At 39.5% G+C, this 13837-nt stretch overlaps 1 protein-coding gene across 8 annotated transcripts in view; it reads left to right on the forward strand.

The window, feature by feature from the left end:
* The window catches only part of Mup-ps12, a 97893-nt gene that overhangs the window by 13304 nt on the left and 70752 nt on the right, over window positions 1-13837 (forward strand). For 5 of the 8 annotated variants that reach the window (XR_003955225.1, XR_003955224.1, XR_390618.2 and 2 more), the window contains 4 exons: window positions 317-427; window positions 769-870; window positions 1035-1080; window positions 1861-2110. The gene's annotated coding sequence lies outside the window, so the exon portion shown is untranslated. Of the gene's footprint in view, window positions 1-316; window positions 428-768; window positions 871-1034; window positions 1081-1860; window positions 2111-13837 lie in introns of those variants that run through there. The other 3 variants (XR_003955226.1, XR_881324.2, XR_003955227.1) reach the window with 3 other exon arrangements.

Consider the following 13837-nt stretch of genomic DNA (forward strand, 5'->3'; position numbering starts at 1 on the left):
GTTAAAACAAACTTACGAAAGATAGAAACATGTTGCTTGAAGCTGCTGAGGGAGGTAGGTAAGCCTAGGAGAGGATGAGAGAGTGGTGCTCCTGTGGCTTACTGTTCACTAGTGGTCTGGACTTCTCAGAGTCCCTTTTCTTAGATATTACTTCTTGAAGTTCAGAAAGCTAAACACAGAAAGGCACAGACAGTTTACCAATCTCTTCTAGGATATGTATTTTAATGATTTTGTGTTTGGGGTAGAACAAGAAGAGTGTATCCATTAATTCCTGCAGAACAAAGAATTTCTGAGCCATGTCCCATTTTCTCCACAGATGATGGATTCAATACATTTACTCTACTGAAGACAGAATATGATAATTATATTATGTTTCATCTCATTAATGAAATGAATGGGGAAACCTTCCAGCTGATGTTGCTTTATGGTAAAGTATTTTCACACAGACACTGATCTTGGAGTGGAAAAGAAGAAAGAACCTCTAGCTTTAATATGGTCTTCCCAGCTTGGTCCTGCCTCTTTCTCATGTCCTTAAGATTGATGCTCACCTCAATCATCCCTCAAGCATAGTGATGGAAGCACTCTGAAATCTCTCAGTGGGACAGAAGGATATTCTATGGATACCAAATACAGGATAGATCATACCAATGCCTGTCAATCATGTTGCCAACCATTTCCACATCCTTACGGAAAGTCCCTGTCCCCTCACTCAGGCTGTGGTCAATGCACAAAATACAGCTGCTACACTCACTATTGCTCTTTTCACAGACCTAGAACTGGATTTGAGTTCAGACATCAAGGAAGAGTTTGAAAAACTATGTGAGGAGCATGGAATCGTTAGAGAAAATAGCATTGACTTATCTAATGCCAGTAAGTCAGGATTCATTTATTTTTCTCATCGTGAATATTTTATCATAGAGGAAACAAACTCAGTTTGCTACCAGACATTTTTGAAAGCTGAAGAGTCCTATCCTTTCTCTTGGGGAAATAAAGTGGACCTGGTACCTGAACATGTTCTTGTTCTCACACTACAGATCACTGTCTCCAGGCCCTAGAATGAAGATTGGCCTGAGCCTCCAGGTGGGCAATATCCAATGAGAGCAAGGAGGGGGTTGGTGGTCATAGTGAGGCCCTTCCAAAAGTATTAGCATTGTGCACTCAAATTACAATAAAAATAGTTTGATAAGGAAACATTGAAGAAAGCTTGTAAATTGGCTTTGAATTGTCTGGATTTGTGTCCTAGTCCTCCTTTGAGCTTTGAAGTAAAGTGACTCTAGCACTTAGGCAAGAAAAGAAGGATTTGAGTTTTGCATGTTTGATGTATGCTTGTTTTAAACAGGCTCAGCAATGGGTTCAATATCATTAAAAGACAGAGTAGCCCGATGTGGTATAGCTGCTCTTCAGTGGTCCTCCTCCATCCCACTCGAGATAATAACATCTTAATCTGAACTCCATACAACCTTGGCTTCTTACCTGGGACTGGATGTACCTGATCACCACTTCTCAACCAGTCTGGAGAGCAGACTCCTCTGGCCCTCCCTTCTCATCTAGTCCAAGACTTCACTCATATAATGTGTGAAGTCTTTAATGTAGCTAAGGCTTTTATCATTATTCCACAATTTACCTAACCTTCTTCAGAGCTTCTTATGACAAAGGTTGTGGAAATAAGCCTCTGATTCCATTATGGTCATTTATTCTGACTTTCATCCCTGTGTTCTGGCAAATAATTCCAGTTAGATTGCAAGGGAAGATCCATTTCTTCATCCCCTTTTTCCTATATAATAGAATGTCTCTCTGTCCAGAGGTCAATCTAAAAAGTACTTAATGAGTTTCTGTATTATTTCTTCCTTGATTACACAGTGTTGAGTGGAGACTTCTCACCAGGACTCCAGCATCATCCCTTCCTATCCATACAGCATCCCGTGACAAGTTCTGTGATCTGCTTTCAATCATGTCTCACAGAGAATTGCAATCCCTGTCTCTCCAGCATGCTCCTAGGATTACTCATCAAGAATCAAAGTCTTTCTTTAAATTTCTCTTTGATACACCCATGACAATTATTCTTGAATTTCTTCTTCTTCCTGATCAAAAAATGATTACACTTGCATTTAAATATATGTCTCTGTGTCCAGAAAAAATGTATGGCTGACAATGAGTGAATATGTGGACCTCCTGAGTTCTGATCCTTCCTTCTGGTCCAGAATGTAACCTGAGTTTCAGGATTTTGCCTCCAGTGCAACAATTCCATGCCCTGATGAGTACTGCCTGCTTTTTAGTTCTCCTGCTTTAGTTCTGTCTGAGGACCACAGAAGCATGACACTTCCTGCATGATTCTTCCAAGCATAGTCTTTTTTCTAACAGAGCTTAGGAGAGACATGGATTTCTAAGGCTATGCCTGCTAAGTATGTTTCATGACATGGTGAGTGGGTGTGCTACAGTGGGAGAGGTTTGGTAATTACAGTCCCATTGGATTCAGAGAAAAAGCATACTCTGGCCCCTAGATCAAGAGATTAAATTGGTTCAACTCAGGACACATGAAAGGAGTTCTTGCTGTAGTTTGCTAAAAGATGGCAAAACACTATTGAGAAACCTAGGCTTTTATGATGAAATACCTCCCTTCCCCCAAATGCCCTGACTTTGGGTCCAAGTCATTCTTTGACCAAAGCCTCCTAAGTGGCTTCAAGTACATCTATGGACTACCATGCCCAGATTTCATTTTTAGTCTTGGTAAAAATTTGAGACAAAAAAAAATTGTTCGCAAACTAAGCTATCATTGGAAATCCTTATATAATTAAGTAACAGTTCCAAACAAAGACTCTGTTGAATACATAAAAGGCTTGACAATGCTACCATACCTCAAAAGACAACAACCCAGAGAAAGGTACAGAAACTATTTAGTTATTACCCGGTCAACATGAGAGCTTGAGGTCACCCTAAATCCTCTCCCTTTCAACACCCAACTCTTTGTAGAAATGAGACTTGAATTAGTGAAAACATTCAAAGCCAAGGAAGAAATTTGCAACCTCAGACAGAGCAATCCTATTGTAAAGGAAGAAGACAGGGAAGAGGTGAGGGTTGATACAGTAGAACTTTACAATGCTTTGTGATCTGGGAGTAGATTACAGCTAAGGGAACATAGAGGGTTGGGGACAACTGTTACAAAGGTAAAAGAATGCCACTTTAGCATGTACACTAAGAGGAACAAGGGCTGAAGCACAGTGATTATGTAAGGAAAGATCCCCACCGTTACATGACATCTACCAAGAAGACAACTATCTGTACCTGCAGAAGTGACACGACCAACCATTCTAAAGTTCAAAGAAGCTGGTGACATGTAAGGACTGGCCTGACTGGTAGATCTAGGAGTTTTCACTTGCAAAAGCTGGCTTGATGCTCATGGTTGGCCCTAATGTCTTATCAGGAATAAATAACCTCACAAAATATCAACATTAGTCACCATCCTCTTGAGATTGCAAACACAGGATCATTTTGCCATCTAACATGGTGTCTCTCTTCTGGCTAAAATCAGTGACAGGTACTTCTTTACAAATTTCAGAGTTAGGTTTATGTTTCTGTCCACATATTATAGATAGGATATAATGGGCTATTTAATCACTGAGGTGTAATTCCCCAGCTGCACCCAACTTAGAGCTTCCTGAGACATCCCTGAACCCTATAGGAGTTCCTTGCTTCATTCCTTTTATAAAGAGTGTCAGGTGTGCACAGGCCCAGACAGCAAAGAGCTGTTCTCTCAGAAGTGCTTTTACTCCTGGGCTGGGAGGTGAGAAGAGAGAATTTCAGGTACAGAGATACCATAGAAAACATTGACACAATAGTCAAAGGACATGCTAAATGCAAAAGATTCTAACTCAAAACATCCAGGAAATCCAAGACAGAATGAAAAGACCAAAACTATGAATAATAAGATTGGAAGAGAGCAAAAATTACCAACTTAAAGGGCCAGTAAATATTTTCAAGAAAATTATAAAAGAAGACTTCCCTAACCCAAAAAATAAAAAGATGCCCATGAATAAACAGGAAGCAGACAGAACACCTAATAGATTAGATCAGAAAAGAAATTCCTCCTGTCACATAATAATCAAAACAGCAAATGCACAAAACAAAGAAAGAATATTAAAATAGTAAGGGAAAAAGGTCAAGTACCACATGAAGGCAGACCTATCAGAATTACAGCAGGCTATGAGAATTACACCAGACTTCTCACCAGAGACTATAAAAGCCTGAAGATCCTGGTAAGACATAATACAGATCCTAAGAGAACACAAATGCCAACCCAGGCTACTATGCCCAGCAAAACTCCCAATTACCACAGATAGAGAGACCAAGATATTCCATGATAAAAACAAATTTACACAATATCTTTCAACAAATCCAGCTCTTCAAAGGATAAATAAGTGGAAAACTAAAACAAAAAAGCAAACGATACCCTAGAAACATCAAGAAAGGAATCTTTTAACAAACCAGAAGGAAGCTAGCCATCTTAACATAATTACACCTCTAACAACAAAAATAACAGTAATAATAGTCTTTATTACCTCTTAATATCAATGGACTAAATTTCTCAATAAAAAGATATAGACTAACAGACTGGATACTTATAAAGGACCCAACATTTTGCTGCATAGAGAAAAATCCCACATCAGTGACAAACACAGACACTATCTCAGAGTAAAAGGCTGGAAAACAATTCTCCAAGCAAATGGTCCCAAAAAGAAAAAGCTGGAGTAGCCATTCTAACATCAAATAGAATTGGCTTTCTTCCTAAAGTTATCAAAAAAGATAAGGAAGGACATTTCATATTCATCAAAGAAAAAATCTGCCAAGAAACGTCTCAATTCTGAACATCTATGCTCCTAATGCAACGCCACCCACATTCATAAAAGAAACTTTACTAAACCTCAAAGCACACATTGCAACTCACATAATAAGAGTGGGAGACTTTAACGCCCCACTCTCTTCAATGGACAGATCTTGGAAATAGATACTAAAGAGAGACACAGTGAAACTAACAGAAGTGATAAACCGAATTGATTTAACATATATCTGTTAAACATTTCATTCTAAAGCTAAAGAATATACCTTCTTCTCAGCACTTCATTGTACCTTCTCCAAAACTGACTATATAATGCATCAAATAACAGGCCTCAACAGCTACAAGAAAACTGAAATAATCCCATTCATCCTATCAGATCACCATGGACTAAGGCTGGTCAAAATACCAAGAAAAACGTTGGAAAGCATACATACACATGGAAGCTGAACAACACTCTACTCAATGATAACTTGGTCATGGAAGAAACAAAGAAAGAAATTAGAGAGTTTTTAGAGTTTAAAGAAAATGAAGCCACAACATAACCAAACTTATGGGATACAATGAAAGCAGTGCTAAGAGGAAAACTCATAGCTCTGAGTGCCTCAAAAATGAACCTGGAGAGAGCATACACTTCCAGTTTGACAATACACCTGAAATATCTAGAACAAAAAGAAGCAAATACACCCAAGAGGGTAGACAGCAGGAAATAATCAAAGTCAGGGTTAAAATCAACCAAGTAGAAACAAAAAGAACTATTCAAAAGTCAACCAAACCTAGAGTTGGTTCCTTGTGAAAAATCAACATCATAGATAAACCCTTAGCCAGACTAACTAGAGGGCACAGAGACAGTACCTTAATTAACAAAACCAGAAATCAAAACGGAGGCATAACAACTAAAACTGAAGTAATCCAAAAAAATCCTCAGATCCTACTTAAAAAAAAAAAGAAACAAAAAACAAAAAACCTATACTCAACAAAACTGGCAAATCTTGGTCAAATGGACAATTTTCTAGACAGATACCGTATACCAAAGTTAAATCGGGATCAGATAAATGATCTAAACAGTCCCATATGCCCTAAAGAAATAGAAGCAGTCATTAATTGTCTCCCAACCAAAAGAAGCCCAGGACCAGACTGGATTGGTGGAGAGTTCTATCAGACCTTCAAAGAAAACCTGATATCAATACTCCTTAAAGTATTCCAAAAAATAGAAACAGAATGAACGCTACTCAATTTGTTTCATAGAGCCACAATTACCTTGATATTTAAACCATACAATGATCCAACAAAGAGAGGGAAATTCAGGCCAATGTTCCTTATAAATATCGATGCAGAAAATACTCAATGAAATTCTCAAAAACCTAATCCAAGAACACATCAAAATCATCAACAATCAGGAGCAACTACACTTCATCCCAGGGATGCAGGGATGGTTCACTATATGGAAATCTATGACATATTCTATTATCTAAACAAAGTCAAAGGAAAAAAACTACACATGATCATTTCATTAGATGCTGAGAAAGCATTTGACAAAGTCTAACACCCCCTCATGATAAAAGTCTTAGAAAGATCAGGAATTCAAGGCCCATACCTTTTGTTTCATAGAGCCACAATTACCTTGATATTTAAACCATACAATGATCCAACAAAGAGAGGGAAATTCAGGCCAATGTTCCTTATAAATATCGATGCAGAAAATACTCAATGAAATTCTCAAAAACATAATCCAAGAACACATCAAAATCATCAACAATCAGGAGCAACTACACTTCAACCCAGGGATGCAGGGATGGTTCACTATATGGAAATCTATGACATATTCTATTATCTAAACAAAGTCAAAGGAAAAAAACTACACATGATCATTTCATTAGATGCTGAGAAAGCATTTGACAAAGTCTAACACCCCCTCATGATAAAAGTCTTAGAAAGATCAGGAATTCAAGGCCCATACCTAAACATATTAAAAGCAGTATACAGCAAACTAGTAGCCAAAATTTAATAAATGGAGAGAGACTTGATGTGATCCCACTGAACTCAGAGAGGAGACAAGTCTCCCCTCTCTCTCCCTACCTATTCAATATGGTGTTCCAAATTCCTAGAAAGGGAAATTAGACAACAAAAGGAGGTTAAAGGGATGCAAATTGGAAAGGAAGATGTCAATATATAAGTATTTACAGATAATAAAATAGTATGCTTAAGTGCCCCCCCCAAAACCCCACAAGAGTTCTCCTATAGCTGATAAACAACTTCAGCAAAGTTGGTGGATACAAAATTGACTCAAAGAAATCAGTGGCCTTTCTCTACTGAAAGGATAAACAGCCTGAGAAAGAAAGTAGAAAAACAACACCCTTAACAATAGTCACAAAATATAAAATACCTTGGTGTGACTCTTACTAAGCAAGTGAAAGACCTGTATGACAAGAACTTCAAGTCTCTGAAGAAAGAAATCAAAGATCTCTGAAGATGGAAAGATCTCCCATGCTCATGAATTAGCAGGATTAATATAGTAAAAATGGCCTTCTTGCAAAAAGCAATCTACAGATTCAATGCAATCCCATCCAAATTCCAACTCAATTCTTCATAGAGTTAGAAATTGTAAGTTTCAAATTCATCTGTAACAACCTGAGAAAACTTCTATGGGAATGAACATCTCTGACCTCAAGGTTTACAACAGAGCAATTGTGATTAAAACTGCATGATATTATTACAGTGACAAGCAGGTAGATGAATAGAATAGAATTGAAGACCCAGAAATGAATCCACACATCTATGGTCACTTGATCTAGACAAAGGAGCTAAACCACCCAGTGGAAAAGTCAGCATTTTCAACAAATTGTGCTGGTACAACTGGCAGTTAGCATGAAGAAGAATGCAATTCAATCCATTCTTATCTACTTCTACAAAGCTCAAGTCCAAGTGGATCCAGGACTTCCACAAAAACTAGATACACTGAAACTAATAGAAAAGAAGTGGGGAAGAGCTTCAAAGCACATGGTCACTCGGGAAAATTTCCTGAACAGTACACCAGTAGCTTATGCTTTAAGATCAAAAATTGACAAATAGACCTCATACACTTGCAAAGCTTTTGCAAGGCAAATGACATTGTCAATCGGACAAAACAGCAACCAATAGATTTGGGAAAGATCTTTATCAACCCTACATCTGATAGAGGGCTAATATTCAATATATACACAGAACTTAAGAAGTTAGATGCCAGAGAACCAAATAACCCTATTAAAAATGGGGTACAGAGCTAAACAAAGAATTCTCAAGTGAGGAATTCCTAATGACTGAGGAGCAACTAAAAAAATGTTCAACATCCTTAGTCATCAGGGAAATGCAAATCAAAACAACCCTGAGATTCTCACACCACTCAGAATAGTGAAGATCAAAATTTCAGGTGCCAGCAGATGCTGGTGAGGATGTAGAGAAAGAGCAACACTCCTCCACTGCTGGTGGGATTGCAAGCTGGTACAACCACTCTGGAACTCACTCTGGAAGTTTCTCAGAAAACTGGACATAGCATTACCTGAGGACCCAGCTAAACCACTACTGGGCACCTACCCAAAAGATTCTCCAACATAAAACTAGGACGCATGTTCCACTACATTCATAACAGTCTTTTTTTATAAAAGCCAGAAGCTGGAAAGAACCCAGTTGTCCCTCAACAGAGGAATGAATACAGAAAATATGGTACATTAACACAGTGGAGTACTACTCAGCTATTAAAAACAATGAATATATAATTCTTAGGAAAATGGTTGGAACTAGAAAATATCATCCTAAGTGAGGTAATTCAATCACAAAAGAACACACATAGTATGCACTCACTGATAAGTGGATATTAGCCCAGAAGCTCAAAATATCCAAGTTACAATTCACAGACCACATGAAGCTCAAGAAGAAGTAAGACTAAAGTGTGGATACTTTGGCCTTTCTTAGATGGAGGAACAAAATACCCATAGGAAGGGTTACAGAGACAAAGTGTAGAACAGAGATTGAAGGAAAGCCCATTCAGATACTGCCTCTCCCAGCATCCATCCCAAATACAGTCACCAAATCCAGACACTACTGTGGATGCCAACAAGTGTTTGCTGACAGAGGCTCTAACAGTGCCTGACAAATACAGAATTAGGTGCTCTCAGTCAACCATTGGACTGAGCACAGTGTCCCGAATGGAGGAGTTAGAGAAAGTACCAAGGGAGCTGAAGGGGTTTGCAACCTCACAGGAGGAACAACAATATGAAACAATGTGTACCCCAGAGGTCATAGGAACTAAACCACCAAACAAAGAGTACACATGGAGGGATCCATGGTTCCAGCTCATATGTAGCAGAGGATGGTCTCGCCAGTCACCAATGGGAGGAGAGGCCTTTGGTCCTGTGAAAGCTCTGTGTCCCATTGTAGGGGATTCTCAGGGAAAGAAACAGGAGTGTGTGGTTTGGTGAGCAGGCGTGAGGGGAGAGGATAGGGGGATTTCAGAATCGAAATCAGGAAATGGGATACCATTTGAAATATAAATAAAGAAAATATCTAATAAAAAAGAATATACATACAAAATAATGTACAGAAAAAGATTGTCATATGCTTGTGTGTGTGCACGCCTGTGTATGTAGGTTCATATGCACCTGTGCATGTGTATATGTAGAAGCCAGATGTTGATGTCAAGTGTCTTCCTCTCTCATTCTCCCCCTAGTTTTCTGAGACAGAGTCTTTCTGTTCACCAAGAGCTTATGAATGTGGCTAGACCTACTGGCAAGCAAACCCCAGGATCTCCATGTTCCCCAGTGCTGGGATTACAGGACTTGTGTCACTAGCCTTCTTCTGTGGATGCTGTGGATCCAAAGAGAAGACCCCAGGCTTTCATGGAAAACATGTTAGCAACTCAGTTACATTCCCAGCTCAGGTTCTTTCTGAGAGGTCCCAGACTGCCCTCAGGTAGTACTGGTTCCAACATCAGTAGTACTAGTAAACCCAACCTTACTTTACTTAAAAATCTGCTCCTCGTGGCCTTCCAAGGAGTGATAAGAAAATTTGAAGATAAACAAAGATTACTCCATGACTTGGGAGCAACAACCTAAGCCACAAATACTATACTTGGTTTGAGGCTGTAGGTTTAGTAGGGGAGAGAAACAAGGAAGTGTTTACATTAAATCTGAGCTATGAGAGCGAATAAAAGGGTTGTTATATCTCCAAGTCTCTTGGGAGCATAGGGAGGAAGGAAAGGTCCCAGTTTCAAACATTAAAGTATTCAGTTAGACTACTGCTATATAAAAAAAGGACCCAGGGCTGGGATGACAACTCAACTTGTCAAGACATTGCTGTGCAGTGTGAGTTTGATCCCCAGATCAAAAAAGGAGTTGAGCTTGGTGGATCCCAGTGGAACATAGTGTCTCATGATTGTAATAGCAGGACTGGGCAGATGGAGACAGGCAGAACCCTAGGGCTCAGCTTGCCAGCTGGACAGCCCAGCCTCTTGCTTATCCTCCTGGGTTCCAGGCAAAGGACACACCTGGTTTCCAAATACAGTGGACAGACTCTGGCAAAGAACATTAAAGGTTCATATCAGGCCTACACACACACACACACACACACACACACACACACACACACACACACAAGGACACACACACAGTCACAATCATAATCTAATATTGCTCAGTGAGGATGAAATTTATTACTCTTTTCCTATACACATTCAAACCCTGGTTCTTTTTCCAATGATCCTAGGAAATGTCCTCAACCACAATGAAAAGCATGAGAAGATACAATGAAAGATACAATGTTCTTTTTAGTTCACCCTTGGCTCTGAATCCAGGTTCTGCTTCATTTATTATCTCATTTATTATCTTCCATAGCTGATCCCCACTTCCTGTTTGCTCCTATTCAGGGTCACATGCTTAGTAAAGGGCAGACATGAATTTCTTTTGGCAACACAAATTCTTGTAACACTAACCCTAAGCCTAAACCTAAATTTAACCATACCCCCTAACTCTCACCCTAACCCAACCTAACTTTGTGGAAATTAGATGGGAAATAGTGAAAAAATTCAAAGCCAAGGAAGAAATTAGAAACCTCAGACAGAGCAATTCCTTTGTAAAGGAAGAAGACATGGAACAGGTGAGGGTTGATACCGTAAAACTGTACAATTCTTTGTGATCAGGGTGTAGATTACAGCTAAGGGAGCATAAAGGGTTGGTGACAACTGTCACAAAGACCCAAGGATGCCACATGAGCATGGACCCTCAGAGAAGCACGGGCTGAAGCAGAGTGATATTTAGGACAGATTCCCAACCTTACATGACATACAGAAAAAACACAACTGCCTGTGGGTTCAGAAGTGACAGGAACACCCATTCTAAATATCAAAGCAGCTGCTGACATCTTGGGGCTGGCCTGAGTGCTAGAACTAGCAGTTCCCACTTGCACAAACTGGCCTGATGCACATGGTTGGCCAGAATGCCTTATCTGGAATGAATGACCTCACAAAATATGAACATTAGACACCATCATCCTGAGATTGTCATCACAAGATCATTTTGCCATCTAAAATGGTGCCTGTCCTCTGGTTAAAACCAGTGACAGCTACTTCATTACCAGTTGCAGAGTTAGCTTTATGTTTGTGTCCACTTATTATCAATGGGATCTATTGGGCTATTTAATAATTGAGGGGTCATTTCCCCATTGCACCCAACATAGATCTTCCTGAGACCTCCCTAAATCCTAAAGAAGGTTCCTTTCTTCATTCCTTTTATAAAGATTGGCTTGTGTTTGTGTGTATGTGTGTGTGTGTGTGTGTGTGTGTGTGTGTGTATGTGAGTATGTATGTATGTGTGTGTGTGTGTGTGTGTGTGTGTGCATGAGTGTGCAGGTTCTTGTGCACCTGTGTGTGTGAATATGTAGAAGCCAGATGTTGATGTCAAGTGTCTTCCTCTCTCATTCTCCCCCTAGTTTTCTGAGACAGAGTCGTTCTCTTCACCAAGAGCTTATGAATGTGGCTAGACCTACTACTGGCAATCAAACCCCAGGATCTCCCACCCTCTGCCTCCCCAGAGCTGGAATTATCAGACATACATCACTAGGTCTCTTTTGTGGATCATGGCATCCAAAGAGAGCTTTTCATGTTTCATGGAAAATACCTTAGTAAGTCAGCTACCTTCATGGCTCAGGTTCTTTCTGAGATGCACCAGGCTGCCTTGAGAGGGTTCTTCCCAACTTCAGTAGTACTAGTAAACCCACAAATGCAGTGCTTGCTTTGGGGCTGTGTATTTGGTAGGGGACAGAACCAAGGCAATGTTTACATTTTAATCTGAGCTATGAGAGAGGATAAGAGAGTCGTTATTTCTCTAAGTCTCTTGGGACCTTAGTTTTAGGGAGGAAGGAATGGTCCCAGTTTCAAACATTAAAGTATTCAGCTAGACTGACTGCTGTATCAAAAAGGGCCCAGGGCTGGGCCTACAGCTCAACTGGTCAAGAGCTTGCTGTGCAGTGTGAGGTACTGAGTTTGATCTCCAGAATCCATATAAATCACAAGAGTTGAGCTTTTTGAAGCACAGTAGAGCATAGTCTAAATCCTTTATAAATCCTAATCTTGTTCTGGTGTGTTGGTGTATCTCGAACTTGCTGTGGTGGGATAACTGGATTAGATATTGAAACTTTATAACTTTAACTTCTTAAAAGACAAAGAAGAGGAAAATTGTATCCCCATACATATTATTTAGTGCATTCCTATGCACACTATTTAAATCATACCTTTATTTTCAAATTTTGAAATTTAAATGGCAAAGAATTTAATAAATGCTTCATAGTATCTTAAAAGGATCTTCTTATTGGCTTATAGTTTGATCCTAAACAGCTACCTTATTAGGGAAGGGAAAATCAGGTTCTCTCCACAGAAAGCCACAGAAGCATGATGGTTAATTTGTGTGACAAGCTGGCAGGTAAGTTGACTCAGTGCCCTGATTGAAATGACTAAGAAACTAAATTAGATTCATGTTTTAGATCACTCCTTGCTTACCATTTTTCCAGTTTAGACTAGCTTCAAGCCTTTTAACTTTATGGCAAAAGAACATCAGAGACTTGTTATTCTGACTTAGTAAGATTAGTCATTTAATAGAGTCATAATGATTTTTCTCTTTTCTTCAGTGTGACCAGTCATTCTAACTCAATCTTAGACTGGTCTAATATTTAGTCCAACATTATAGATTCCTATTGTAGATAACTATATTCTTAATTACCTAGCAAAGGTAATTCAGAGCACATCCCCCACTTCCAGAGAGTCTCTGGCCTTTTTACTATTCTAAAACCAGCCCAGAGACTGAGCTTGAGCCTTGCTAATTTGCAACTGAATAAAGTACCTGAACTTCCCCAAAAGAAGCTTTGTGATGTTACTCTTCTATGTTTAAGATTTTGTCTTTCAAGCAGGTAAATCAACACCTTCAGCCAGACTGCAGTGGGCATGCATCCCTGCCCCCTAGAGCATGCTAGAGGCAGCTGTTATTTTCATTCTAAAGAGGTATTGTGGCTTTAGGTCTGATTTGAGATTTAGGTTTACTACAAGGGCTAAAAAGGCAGAAATTTCAAATATTAGAAGAGATTGGTTTTTATTCTGATAGATGGGCTTAGTCCCTTAGCTGGTCTCTGGTTTTCCACCCTTGCAGTTTTTGCAAGGTCCCCTTAGTTCCTCAGGCTGTGGGAATAACAGAGATGAGGAGGGTGACCTCCAGCTCCTAATATAGCCTAAGAGCCACAAATTGTGGTATTACTAGTGACATAATTCTTGTCGAGGCCTTGCTAAATCTGAGGTTGACAATTCTTCTTTAGGAGCTGCACAGTACTCAGAACTGTGCATACTGATTCGTGATCATATGAATACAGTATGAGTACTGCTTGGGTGCAGAAATTTACTGTAGGTGAAGGACCAGCTTGACCATTTCTGGGTTCCCTGTGAGATACACCTGGTTTGGATGGAGGTTGGTATCTAGTTCCAGTTACAAC

The sequence above is a fragment of the Mus musculus genome, chromosome 4 (assembly GCF_000001635.26).
Source record: "Mus musculus strain C57BL/6J chromosome 4, GRCm38.p6 C57BL/6J".
Classification (NCBI taxonomy): Eukaryota; Metazoa; Chordata; class Mammalia; order Rodentia; family Muridae; genus Mus; species Mus musculus.